This window comes from Pongo abelii, chromosome 7, assembly GCF_028885655.2.
Source record: "Pongo abelii isolate AG06213 chromosome 7, NHGRI_mPonAbe1-v2.0_pri, whole genome shotgun sequence".
Taxonomy (NCBI): Eukaryota; Metazoa; Chordata; class Mammalia; order Primates; family Hominidae; genus Pongo; species Pongo abelii.
Genome location: NC_071992.2, coordinates 57,029,091 through 57,043,783, shown reverse-complemented (window position 1 = coordinate 57,043,783; position 14,693 = coordinate 57,029,091).

Sequence of the window (14,693 nt, the reverse complement as noted above, 5' to 3'; positions counted from 1 at the left end):
GGCAACTTGCAAAACTAACTGAAATGGAGAAAGGCCTTCCGGCTGGTGACTAGCCGAGGTCCTCCTGGCCCCAATAAGCTGCTGAACAAGAAGGGCTGCCAGAAATTTCCCCCTAGGGAATTTGGTGGAGACGAAGACCTGCTCACTGGACAACGGTTCCTCCCAGGATACCCCCAAGCTGAAGAAGCGGGCTCTGAGCCACCCCCTTTCACCCTCCTTTTCCCCACCCTGGCCTGGTGAAGGTGCGCGTCAGGATGTGGACTACTGAGCCCTAAAGAAATAAGTCCTTCCACTTTGACCCCACGGAGGATTGCCTGTGCGGATCTTCAAAGAGTCTACCAGTGTCTAGACACGGGAGCAGTTCTGTCTGGCACAGCAGCTCCCTCAAGGAAGACAAGAGTGAGGAGAAAGGAAACTCAAGTCTGACCATTCTGTCCTGGGAGACAAGAGGAGGATCTCATCTCTCATCTTTCCAAGCAAGGCAACGAGACTTTCTCTCATCTTTCCAAGCAAGGCAAGGAGACTTTTTCTCATGAGGAAACAAAAAGAAGTTGGAAGGAACGAAACCAGCCTGGAAGGTGAATTCCAAAGATTGCCCATTGAAACTGACAAAATGGCCCTTGTTTGATGAGAGGAATGAGCAGAGCATTGATGTGGTCAAAAAGGACTCGAGTGAGACTTTCCCAGCATGTTTCTACCAAAGCTTTGTCTAAGTTTCGCAAAACACTCTCCTAATAAGCAGATGTTTGGCTCTTCAGAAAGTCAACATGCAAAATGCCTTGAGCGTCCCATAACACTGATGCCATGATGTTGCGTTTGGTCTGCCCTCCTTTTCCTTTGACTGGACCACTGCCATCTCTTGGTAGCCATCGCTTTGCTGACGCTTTGTCTTCAGGATCATATTGGCAAAGCCATGTTCCAATTTCCGGTTACAATTTGTCAAACAGGTGCCCCAGGATCGTGATCCCTCCTGTTGAAAATTTCCACTGATAGCTCTCCTCGTCACTGCAGCTGATCTGGGCACAATGGTTTTCACAGCCACTGCAGGATTCATCTTCCACATCTTCTCATCTCTTCTTGAAACAAGCCATACCTCCGTAAAGAGTTGATTTCTTTGGGCTAGTGTCCTTAGAAGCTTTTCTTCAAACATCAATGATTTCTTCATTCTTCCACCCAAGCTTCACCGTCAATTGGATGTCTGCTCTTGCTGCAATTTTAGCGGAATTCAAGTTGCACTGATAGGAGGCCTTTTCAGTGGATGTCTCATCCTTCTTAGTGCCTCCAATGAGATCCAGTTCAGAAAGGTTGTAAGAAGTTAGTACATGTTTATTTTAGTGAAAACGAATTGAAATCCATGCATAGATTTCTCACCATGTACATTTTCTATGAACTTTCGGAAGACCCCCTGTACTGAATATTGCCCAAATCCTGGGAGAGAAGTGGATGCGGTCCACTTCCTGTCTTCAGTTTGCCCACAGTGGAGGAGTGCACAGAGCAGGGAAAGGCAACCCCAGAGAGAGGCATGCCCTCCAGCATGCAGCAGACTGCTGGCCCAGTCCTGGCTCCATGGGTTGCTGTGTGGGCCCAGCAAGCTGACCAACCTCCCTGAACCTTAATTTAATCCTAGGTAGCCCAATTCCACTCGCTATTATAGGACTGCTGTGCAGGGACAGTCAATTAACTTAAGAAAAGGAACCTAGCTCCAAGGTTGGCAACCGGGAATTCCAGTTGATTCCATGGGCGGACCCCCCGAGGAATTCCCAAGCTGAAGTCTCCTGGAAGATGAGGTTCAGTGTGACTAGACTGAAGCACCAATCCAATGAAGGGGAAGTCCCACCCACTCTGCCCTGTGCCTGTATAAAGGTGAGGCGGGGCGGCCGCGCCACTCATTGAAGCCGCCAGTTGGGAGAGGAGCAGAGCCAGGCCGGTGCTCCCGAAGGCAGCAAGATGTTGCGAGCCACAGCTCCCTGCTGGTTCCCACCTGCATACCCAGAAGCTAAGAAGGTGGCCGAGGAGGCGGCCCACGAGGCAAGCCTCCATTTGGGAGAGGAGCAGAGCCAGGTCGGTGTTCCCGAAGGCAGCAAGATGTTGCGAGCCACAGCTCCCTGCTGGTTCCCACCTGCATGCCCAGAAGCCAAGAAGGTGGCCGAGGAGGCGGCCCTCGAGGCAAGCCGCCAGTTGGGAGAGGAGCAGAGCCAGGCCGGTGCTCCCGAAGGCAGCAAGATGTTGCGAGCCACAGCTCCCTGCTGGTTCCCACCTGCATACCCAGAAGCTAAGAAGGTGGCCGAGGAGGCGCCCCACGAGGCAAGCCGCCATTTGGGAATGGAGCAGAGCCAGGTCGGTGTTCCCGAAGGCAGCAAGATGTTGTGAGCCACAGCTCCCTGCTGGTTCCCTCCTGCATACCCAGAAGCCAAGAAGGTGGCCGAGGAGGCGGCCCTCGAGGCTCCAGAATTCCCACTGCCCTCTCATCAGCCTGCCCAGAGCTTCGGGCTCTGCCTGCCCCAGATGCACAACCAGGTCTCAGCACTCGTGGACATCCGGGCGGAGCCCCAGAATAGGGGTCCGGCGGTGCCCCCAGCGTGGCCCCAGATGGCGACGGAGGCGTGGTACTTCCCCGCGCAGAGGGGGTCGGCCTGCTCCTTGCCAGCCGCCCCAAGGCTGACAGAGAGGCCCTGTGGAGTCCGCATCTCAGCCCCAAGGGAGAGGAAGAGGATCGCCCACTTTCCCAGCCCCTGCTTGGTCGCCGGTCGCACCGATGCCAAGAGAACCCGGGTGGCCGGCAGCAGCCAACGCTCCAATGGCTCCAGGGTCGGCACACAGCCACTGAAGACTGGTCGCAACAGACGGGGGAGGGCATGCAAGACCTCCACCACACTCAGCTCTAAGCGAATCGTCCGTCGTCCATCCTTACCGACTTGGAAGAAACCCATTCTCCTCCGAAGGTCTCGCTGCCAAGTCCCCACCGTCATCCGCCGAGGCTATCTCCAACTGTTCACCAAAGAGTGTCTCAAGTTCTGCGCCTCCAAGCAGGAGGCCGAGGAGAAGGCGCTGAACGAGGAGAAGGTGGCCTACGACTGCAGCCCCAACAAGAACATGTACCTGAATGTGGTCCTGAACACCCTCAAGAGACTGAAGGGCCTGACCCCCAGCTCCATGCCGGGCCTCAGCAGGGCCGCCCTGTACAGCCGACTCCAGGAGTTCCTGCTCACCCAGGACCAGCTCAAGGAGAACAGCTACCCCTTCCCGCACTCCGAGCGGCCCGGAGGCGCCGTCCTCTTCACTGGCCAGGGGAAGGGGCCCGGCGACTCCTCCTGCAGGGTCTGCTGCCGTTGTGGCACCGACTACCTGGTGTCCTCCTCGGGCCGCTGTCTACGCGACCAGTTGTGTTATTATCACTGGGGGCGGGTCCGCTCCAGCCAAGTGGCTGCAGGCCGGGTTAGCCAGTACACCTGCTGTGCAGCTGCTCCTGGCTCAGTGGGCTGCCAGGTGGCAAAGCAGCACGTGCGGGACGGCCGCAAGGAGAGCCTCCATGGCTTCGTGAAGACCTTCAAGAAAGAGTTTTCCACAGACGCTTATCCAGGAATCTACGCCTTGGACTGTGAGATGTGCTACACCACGCATGGCCTGGAGCTGACCCGCGTCACCGTGGTGGACGCCGACATGCAAGTGGTGTACGACACCTTCGTCAAGCCCGACAACGAGATCGTGGACTACAACACCAGGTTTTCCGGAGTGACCGAGGCCGACGTCGCCAAGACGAGCGTCACGTTGCCCGAAGTCCAAGCCATCCTGCTGAGCTTTTTCAGCGCCCAAACCATCCTCATCGGGCACAGCCTGGAGAGCGATCTGCTGGCCCTCAAGCTGATCCACAGCACCGTGGTGGACACGGCCGTGCTCTTCCCGCACTACCTGGGTTTCCCCTACAAGCGTTCCCTCAGGAATCTCGCTGCCGACTACCTGGGACAGATCATCCAGGACAGCCAGGACGGCCACAACTCCAGCGAGGACGCAAACGCCTGCCTGCAGCTGGCGATGTGGAAGGTTCGACAGCGCGCCCAGATCCAGCCACGCCACCGGTGCGCCTCTCCCGCCGCCCTGGCCTGTCCTGAGCCCCAGGCCTCTTCCCAAACTGCCATCGATCCCGAGAGCTAGCCCTGTCCACCTCGCCGCAAAGCGAAAGAAACTGGAGCAGCCGGCGGCAGGAGAGGGCCAGAAGCCAAGACTAACCCCGACCCCGGACTCCCAGTCCCCCGGAGTCCCTGCCGCGGGCCGTCGTCCCTGTCCCCATCCCTCTGCCCCTCCCAGACCTCTGTCCTTCCACCAATGGGCTCCCCGAGGCCCCAGCCGCCACTCCCAGTCCCCGGAGACCCTGCCGCCGCCCCTGGCGCCTGTGCCCATCCCTCTGCCCCTCCCAGACCTCTGGCCTTCCACCACTAGCCTCCCCCAGCCCACCTGGACTTCCCCGGCCTCTGACCACAAGGCCAGCCCCCAGGCCCACCAGCCTCCTGATCATCTTCGTTCTTGGGCCTCTTCCCCTTCTGTGGGGCTGTCTGAACCTCCCCTCCCCCACCCGATTTTTCCCCCGCCCCCGGGGCAGGCGCAGAATAAATGTCTGTATGAAGTTAAAAATTAAAAATAAAAAAAAAGCTAAAAACAACTGAAAGTCCTTTGCTTTTGAATGTGCGCTTACCTGGTTTTCTCTAGAGGCACCACTGTGAGGTGGCTCAAGCCCTTAGGCTCTGGAGTTAGACATCTGGGTTCCCATTCCAATTCCACCACTTACTAGCTTTGTCATATTGGACGCATAACTTTTTTGCGCTTCTACTTCTTGATCTTTCAAGTGTCATCAGAAGATAATTAGACACCCACACAATAGCAATGGGAGATTTTAACACCCCACCGTCAACATGAAACAGATCAACGAGACAGAAAGTTGAAAAGGATATCCAGGAACTGAACTTAGCTCTGCACCAAGCCGACCGAATAGACATCTACATTAACTCTCCACCCCAAATCAACAGAATATACATTCTTCTCAGCACCACATCACACTTATTCCAAAACTGACCACATAGTTGGAAGGAAAGCACTCCTCCGCAAATGCAAAAGAACAGAAATTACAACCAACTGTCTCTCAGACCACAGGGCAGTCAAACTGGACCTCAGGATGAAGAAACTCACTCAAAACCGCTCAACTACACGGAAACGGAGCAATCTGCTCCTGAGTGACTACTGGGTACATAGCGAAATGAAGACAGAATAAAGATGTTCTTTGAAACCAATGAGAACAAAGACACAACATACCAGAATCTCTGGGATACATTGAAGGCAGTGTGTAGACGGAAACATAGCATTAAATGCCCACAAGAGAAAGCAGGAAAGATCTAAAATGGACACCCTCACGTCCCAATTCAAAGAACCAGGGAAGCAAGAGCAAACACAATGTCTGAATCAGTCAGTCAACTTCCAACAGGGCTCCAAGAGAGAATGAACCACCATGCCTCTTTAAATCCACGTTTCTATTTGGAATCTTCAATGAGAGATGACACACTAAGCAGCTAGTTTTGGTGGAATGGCTGATTTTGTCAATGTTTTCGGCGTGTGAGTGTGTGTGTGTGTGTGTATGTATAGATAACTAAATTAAACTGATAATCTGGATGCTTACATTTCCATTCATTTAATTTGTGTATGTGAGCCCACGCACACGTATATACACACACACTACCACTTCCAGAACTCTGACTTAGTGAAGAACTGGATTTCCAGTGTGTCAGACAAATTTCAGAAAGCGCAGAAGAAGGGCATTTCTGATGGATTTCACCGTTCCTGGAATTTTACTTTCCTTTATAACTTAGAGTTCTTCTCTGGAGATTTAATAGATAAAAGTCTTTTGCAGTGTACGTTATTTCATTTTATTTTTAGAATTTATTTAAATTGTCATTTTAAATTGACAAATAAAAATGATATATATTTATGGTGTACAACATGATGTTTCATATATGTATACATTGTGGAATGACACAAAAATCAAGCTAATTAACACATTCGTTTCCTCACATACTGATTTTATGGTGATGAGAACATGTTTCAAATCTACTCTGATAGCACATTTCAAGTATACAGTACATAGATACCCACTGTCGTTGCCGTGCTGTTCAACATATCTCTAGAACTATTCGTATCTGAAATTTTGTATCATTAGACTAACATCTCCCAATCCCTCCCCGGCCCCTGCCTCGGGTAAGCAGCGTTCTGCTCTCTACGACTCTGAGTTCCACTTTTTTACATTGCACATAGAAGTGAGATCGTGCAGTATTTGTATTTCTGTGTTTGCTTTTTAAAACTTTATGATGTATTGATGTATTTTTTCAGACAGTGTCGGAGTCTGTCACCAAGGCTGGAGTACAGTGACACAAACACGGCTCACCACGGCCTCCACCTCCCGGGGTCAAGAGATCCTCCCACTTCAGCCTCCTGCGTAGCTAGGACAACAGGCGTCCAACACCACACCTGGCTAATTTTTGTATTTTTTGTAGAGATGGTTGATCTCCAACTCCTGGGCTCAACTCTTCCTCCTCCCTTCTCCTCCCAAAGTCCTGGGATTACAGGCCTGAGCCACTGTGTCTGGCCTTTGCTTTATTTCACACAGTAGAACATCCTCTAGGCTCATTCATGTTGCTAATGATAAGATTTCTTTCTTTTTCAAGGCTGAATAGGATTCTATTGGATATATGTACCTATATATATAGATAGATAGATAGATATACATTTATTATTATTGTTTTGGGGGGGATATGGTTTCGCTCGTGTTCCCCAGGCTGGAGTGCAGTGGCATGATTTCGGCTCACTACAACCTCTGCCTCCCAGGCTGAAGTGATTCTCCTGCCTCAGCTGAGATTAAAGGCATGTCCCATCATGTGCGGCCAATTTTGTGTTTCTAGGAGAGATGGGTTTTCACCATGTTGGCCAGGCTGCTCTCGAACTCCAACAATTCTACTTCAACTATTTATTAGATACAAATATTTATGTGTGAGAAACAAGATTTTCAAGAGTGAAAGATTTAAAAACGACTTAATTGTACATCAGTAAGAGGCTGGCTAACTAAATCAGAGTACGTTCATCCTTACAGAAGAATACTATGCAGCTAGAACAAAACCAAATGGAGGAAACTCTTCCAAATGGTAACTTGGAATGATGTTCAAGACTTATTGTAAAATAAGTTTACAGTAAGGTGTAAGGTACCTTATGGCAAAATTCTCTCAGAAATGTGTGTGTGGATTTCAAGTCATCCCAGTCCTAGAACATTGTGCTCTTTAGAGATGCCATACCTGTCTTTCCCTTTGTAATATCAAAGCAGTAATATCTTCTCTGGAGGCTTGTTGGGTGAATTGAATGGAAGAAAGTTAAGGAGGTACCAGAACCATTGCTGTTTCCCCTCCATAGCCCTGCCACCCACTAAAGAAAGTTGGATGAGATTACTTAATGATTTCCCATTAAGTTGTATTTCCAAATATCATGATTACCATTTGAATGTAGTTGGTATGGAGCTTCGTGAGTGTGTGCTTCGTTTATTATGCATCACGTTCAGCTCCTTGTTATTTGCCTCCTAGTTATCATAGTAAAACTCTACTCCTCTACTCCGAGGAGCCCCTACCATCCGTATCGTCACTTTCCGGCCTAGCACTCTTCATGCTCGTTCGTTTAAAGCATTCTATATTGGGCAAATGAATCTTGGAAGGCAAAAGCTACTGAATTTAGCGAGTTTGTGGAGGCGTTCCAACCGATCAGCCAGGTGGAGTTCCACACACCCGATGACTGCACAACTCCTATAAGGCAGCAATATGCTGCAAACCCAGACGGCCACCCTTCTCACCCCTCGTCCCTTTGCTGTTCTGGATAATGAGGTCAATAGTCACCTAGGCAACTTGCAAAACTAACTGAAATGGAGAAAGGCCTTCCGGCTGGTGACTAGCCGAGGTCCACCTGGCCCCAATAAGCTGCTGAACAAGAAGGGCTGCCAGAAATTTCCCCCTAGGGAATTTGGTGGAGACGAAGACCTGCTCACTGGACAACGGTTCCTCCCAGGATACCCCCAAGCTGAAGAAGCGGGCTCTGAGCCACCCCCTTTCACCCTCCTTTTCCCCACCCTGGCCTGCTGAAGGTGCGCGTCAGGATGTGGACTACTGAGCCCTAAAGAAATAAGTCCTTCCTCTTTGACCCCACGGAGGATTGCCTGTGCGGATCTTCAACGAGTCTACCAGTGTCTAGACACGGGAGCAGTTCTGTCAGGCACAGCAGCTCCCTCAAGGAAGACAAGAGTGAGGAGAAAGGAAACTCAAGTCTGACCATTCTGTCCTGGGAGACAAGAGGAGGATCTCATCTCTCATCATTCCAAGCAAGGCAACGAGACTTTCTCTCATCTTTCCAAGCAAGGCAAGGAGACTTTTTCTCATGAGGAAACAAAAAGAAGTTGGAAGGAACGAAACCAGCCTGGAAGGTGAATTCCTAAGGATTGCCCATTGAAACTGACAAAATGGCCCTTGTTTGATGAGAGGAATGAGCAGAGCATTGATGTGGTCAAAAAGGACTCGAGTGAGACTTTCCCAGCATGTTTCTACCAAAGCTTTGTCTAAGTTTCGCAAAACACTCTCCTAATAAGCAGATGTTTGGCTCTTCAGAAAGTCAACATGCAAAATGCCTTGAGCGTCCCATAACACTGATGCCATGATGTTGCCTTTGGTCTGCCCTCCTTTTCCTTTGACTGGACCACTGCCATCTCTTGGTAGCCATCGCTTTGATGACGCTTTGTCTTCAGGATCATATTGGCAAAGCCATGTTCCAAATTCCGGTTACAATTTGTCAAAGAGATGCCTCAGGATCGTGATCCCTCCTGTTGAAAATTTCCACTGATAGCTCTCGTCGTCACTGCAGCTGATCTGGGCACAATGGTTTTCACAGCCACTGCAGGATTCATCTTCCACATCTTCTCATCTCTTCTTGAAACAAGCCATACCTCCGTAAAGAGTTGATTTCTTTGGGCTAGTGTCCTTAGAAGCTTTTCTTCAAACATCAATGATTTCTTCATTCTTCCACCCAAGCTTCACCGTCAATTGGATGTTTGCTCTTGCTGCAATTTTAGCGGAATTCAAGTTGCACTGATAGGAGGCCTTTTCAGTGGATGTCTCATCCTTCTTAGTGCCTCCAATGAGATCCAGTTCAGAAAGGTTGTAAGAAGTTAGTACATGTTTATTTTAGTGAAAACGAATTGAAATCCATGCATAGATTTCTCACCATGTACATTTTCTATGAACTTTCGGAAGACCCCCTGTACTGAATATTGCCCAAATCCTGGGAGAGAAGTGGATGCGGTCCACTTCCTGTCTTCAGTTTGCCCACAGTGGAGGAGTGCACAGAGCAGGGAAAGGCAACCCCAGAGAGAGGCATGCCCTCCAGCATGCAGCAGACTGCTGGCCCAGTCCTGGCTCCATGGGTTGCTGTGTGGGCCCAGCAAGCTGACCAACCTCCCTGAACCTTAATTTAATCCTAGGTAGCCCAATTCCACTCGCTATTATAGGACTGCTGTGCAGGGACAGTCAATTAACTTAAGAAAAGGAACCTAGCTCCAAGGTTGGCAACCGGGAATTCCAGTTGATTCCATGGGCACACCCCCTGAGGAATTCCCAAGCTGAAGTCTCGTGGAAGATGAGGTTCAGTGTGACTAGACTGAAGCACCAATCCAATGAAGGGGAAGTCCCACCCACTCTGCCCTGTGCCTGTATAAATGTGAGGCGGGGCGGCCGCGCCACTCATTGAAGCCGCCAGTTGGGAGAGGAGCAGAGCCAGGCCGGTGCTCCCGAAGGCAGCAAGATGTTGCGAGCCACAGCTCCCTGCTGGTTCCCACCTGCATACCCAGAAGCTAAGAAGGTGGCCGAGGAGGCGGCCCACGAGGCAAGCCGCCATTTGGGAGAGGAGCAGAGCCAGGACAGTGTTCCCGAAGGCAGCAAGATGTTGCGAGGCACAGCTCCCAGCTGGTTCCCACCTGCATGCCCAGAAGCCAAGAAGGTGGCCGAGGAGGCGGTCCTCGAGGCAAGCCGCCAGTTGGGAGAGGAGCAGAGCCAGGTCGGTGTTCCCGAAGGCAGCAAGATGTTGCGAGCCACAGCTCCCTGCTGGTTCCCTCCTGCATACCCAGAAGCCAAGAAGGTGGCCGAGGAGGCGGCCTTCGAGGCTCCAGAATTCCCACTGCCCTCTCATCAGCCTGCCCAGAGCTTCGGGCTCTGCGTGCCCCAGATGCCCAACCAGGCCTCAGCACTCGTGGACATCCGGGCGGAGCCCCAGAATAGGGGTCCGGCGGTGCCCCCAGCGTGGCCCAAGATGGCGACGGAGGCGTGGTACTTCCCCGCGCAGAGGGGGTCGGCCTGCTGCTTGCCAGCCGCCCCAAGGCTGACAGAGAGGCCCCGTGGAGTCCGCATCTCAGCCCCCAGGGAGAGGAAGAGGATCGCCCACTTTCCCAGCCCCTGCTTGGTCGCAGGTCGCACCGATGCCAACAGAACCCGGGTGGCCGGCAGCAGCCAACGCTCCAATGGCTCCAGGGTCGGCACACAGCCACGGAAGACAGGTCGCAACAGACGGGGGAGGGCATGCAAGAACTCCACCACACTCAGCTCTAAGCGAATCGTCCGTCGTCCATCCTTACCGACTTGGAAGAAACCCATTATCCTCCGAAGGTCTCGCTGCCAAGTCCCCACCGTCATCGGCCGAGGCTATCTCCAACTGTTCACCAAAGAGTGTCTCAAGTTCTGCGCCTCCAAGCAGGAGGCCGAGGAGAAGGCGCTGAACGAGGAGAAGGTGGCCTACGACTGCAGCCCCAACAAGAACATGTACCTGAATGTGGTCCTGAACACCCTCAAGAGACTGAAGGGCCTGAACCCCAGCTCCATGCCGGGCCTCAGCAGGGCCGCCCTGTACAGCCGCCTCCAGGAGTTCCTGCTCACCCAGGACCAGCTCAAGGAGAACGGCTACCCCTTCCCGCACCCCGAGGGGCCCGGAGGCGCCGTCCTCTTCACTGGCCAGGGGAAGGGGCCCGGCGACTCCTCCTGCAGGGTCTGCTGCCGTTGTGGCACCGACTACCTGGTGTCCTCCTCGGGCCGCTGTCTACGCGACCAGTTGTGTTATTATCACTGGGGGCGGGTCCGCTCCAGCCAAGTGGCTGCAGGCCGGGTTCGCCAGTACACCTGCTGTGCAGCTGCTCCTGGCTCAGTGGGCTGCCAGGTGGCAAAGCAGCACGTGCGGGACGGCCGCAAGGAGAGCCTCCATGGCTTCGTGAAGACCTTCAAGAAAGAGTTTTCCACAGACACTTATCCAGGAATCTACGCCTTGGACTGTGAGATGTGCTACACCACGCATGGCCTGGAGCTGACCCGCGTCACCGTGGTGGACGCCGACATGCAAGTGGTGTACGACACCTTCGTCAAGCCCGACAACGAGATCGTGGACTACAACACCAGGTTTTCCGGAGTGACCGAGGCCGACGTCGCCAAGACGAGCGTCACGTTGCCCGAAGTCCAAGCCATCCTGCTGAGCTTTTTCAGCGCCCAAACCATCCTCATCGGGCACAGCCTGGAGAGCGATCTGCTGGCCCTCAAGCTGATCCACAGCACCGTGGTGGACACGGCCGTGCTCTTCCCGCACTACCTGGGTTTCCCCTACAAGCGTTCCCTCAGGAATCTCGCGGCCGACTACCTGGGACAGATCATCCAGGACAGCCAGGACGGCCACAACTCCAGCGAGGACGCAAACGCCTGCCTGCAGCTGGCGATGTGGAAGGTTCGACAGCGCGCCCAGATCCAGCCACGCCACCGGTCCGCCTCTCCCGCCGCCCTGGCCTGTCCTGAGCCCCAGGCCTCTTCCCAAACTGCCATCGATCCCGAGAGCTAGCCCTGTCCACCTCGCCGCAAAGCGAAAGAAACTGGAGCAGCCGGCGGCAGGAGAGGGCCAAAAGCCAAGACTAACCCCGACCCCGGACTCCCAGTCCCCCGGAGTCCCTGCCGCGGGCCGTCGTCCCTGTCCCCATCCCTCTGCCCCTCCCAGACCTCTGTCCTTCCACCAATGGGCTCCCCGAGGCCCCAGCCGCCACTCCCAGTCCCCGGAGACCCTGCCGCCGCCCCTGGCGCCTGTGCCCATCCCTCTGCCCCTCCCAGACCTCTGGCCTTCCACCACTAGCCTCCCCCAGCCCACCTGGACTTCCCCGGCCTCTGACAACAAGGCCAGCCCCCAGGCCCACCAGCCTCCTGATCGTCTTCGTTCTTGGGCCTCTTCCCCTTCTGTGGGGCTGTCTGAACCTCCCCTCCCCCACCCGATTTTTCCCCCGCCCCCGGGGCAGGCGCAGAATAAATGTCTGTATGAAGTTAAAACTTAAAAATAAAAAAAAAGCTAAAAACAACTGAAAGTCCTTTGCTTTTGAATGTGCGCTTACCTGGTTTTCTCTAGAGGCACCACTGTGAGGTGGCTCAAGCCCTTAGGCTCTGGAGTTAGACATCTGGGTTCCCATTCCAATTCCACCACTTACTAGCTTTGTCATATTGGACGCATAACTTTTTTGCGCTTCTACTTCTTGATCTTTCAAGTGTCATCAGAAGATAATTAGACACCCACACAATAGCAATGGGAGATTTTAACACCCCACCGTCAACATGAAACAGATCAACGAGACAGAAAGTTGAAAAGGATATCCAGGAACTGAACTTAGCTCTGCACCAAGCCGACTGAATAGACATCTACATTAACTCTCCACCCCAAATCAACAGAATATACATTCTTCTCAGCACCACATCACACTTATTCCAAAACTGACCACATAGTTGGAAGGAAAGCACTCCTCCGCAAATGCAAAAGAACAGAAATTACAACCAACTGTCTCTCAGTCCACAGGGCAGTCAAACTGGACCTCAGGATGAAGAAACTCACTCAAAACCGCTCAACTACACGGAAACGGAGCAATCTGCTCCTGAGTGACTACTGGGTACATAGCGAAATGAAGACAGAATAAAGATGTTCTTTGAAACCAATGAGAACAAAGACACAACATACCAGAATCTCTGGGATACATTGAAGGCAGTGTGTAGACGGAAACATAGCATTAAATGCCCACAAGAGAAAGCAGGAAAGATCTAAAATGGACACCCTCACGTCCCAATTCAAAGAACCAGGGAAGCAAGAGCAAAAACAATGTCTGAATCAGTCAGTCAACTTCCAACAGGGCTCCAAGAGAGAATGAACCACCATGCCTCTTTAAATCCACGTTTCTATTTGGAATCTTCAATGAGAGATGACACACTAAGCAGCTAGTTTTGGTGGAATGGCTGATTTTGTCAATGTTTTCGGCGTGTGAGTGTGTGTGTGTGTGTGTATGTATAGATAACTAAATTAAACTGATAATCTGGATGCTTACATTTCCATTCATTTAATTTGTGTATGTGAGCCCACGCACACGTATATACACACACACTACCACTTCCAGAACACTGACTTAGTGAAGAACTGGATTTCCAGTGTGTCAGACAAATTTCAGAAAGCGCAGAAGAAGGGCATTTCTGATGGATTTCACCGTTCCTGGAATTTTACTTTCCTTTATAACTTAGAGTTCTTCTCTGGAGATTTAATAGATAAAAGTCTTTTGCAGTGTACGTTATTTCATTTTATTTTTAGAATTTATTTAAATTGTCATTTTAAATTGACAAATAAAAATGATATATATTTATGGTGTACAACATGATGTTTCATATATGTATACATTGTGGAATGACACAAAAATCAAGCTAATTAACACATTCGTTTCCTCACATACTGATTTTATGGTGATGAGAACATGTTTCAAATCTACTCTGATAGCACATTTCAAGTATACAGTACATAGTTACCCACTGTCGTTGCCGTGCTGTTCAACATATCTCTAGAACTATTCGTATCTGAAATTTTGTATCATTAGACTAACATCTCCCAATCCCTCCCCGGCCCCTGCCTCGGGTAAGCAGCGTTCTGCTCTCTACGACTCTGAGTTCCACTTTTTTACATTGCACATAGAAGTGAGATCGTGCAGTATTTGTATTTCTGTGTTTGCTTTTTAAAACTTTATGATGTATTGATGTATTTTTTCAGACAGTGTCGGAGTCTGTCACCAAGGCTGGAGTACAGTGACACAAACACGGCTCACCACGGCCTCCACCTCCCGGGGTCAAGAGATCCTCCCACTTCAGCCTCCTGCGTAGCTAGGACAACAGGCGTCCAACACCACACCTGGCTAATTTTTGTATTTTTTGTAGAGATGGTTGATCTCCAACTCCTGGGCTCAACTCTTCCTCCTCCCTTCTCCTCCCAAAGTCCTGGGATTACAGGCCTGAGCCACTGTGTCTGGCCTTTGCTTTATTTCACACAGTAGAACATCCTCTAGGCTCATTCATGTTGCTAATGATAAGATTTCTTTCTTTTTCAAGGCTGAATAGGATTCTATTGGATATATGTACCTATATATATAGATAGATAGATAGATATACATTTATTATTATTGTTTTGAGGGGGATATGGTTTCGCTCGTGTTCCCCAGGCTGGAGTGCAGTGGCATGATTTCGGCTCACTACAACCTCTGCCTCCCAGGCTGAAGTGATTCTCCTGCCTCAGCTGAGATTAAAGGCATGTCC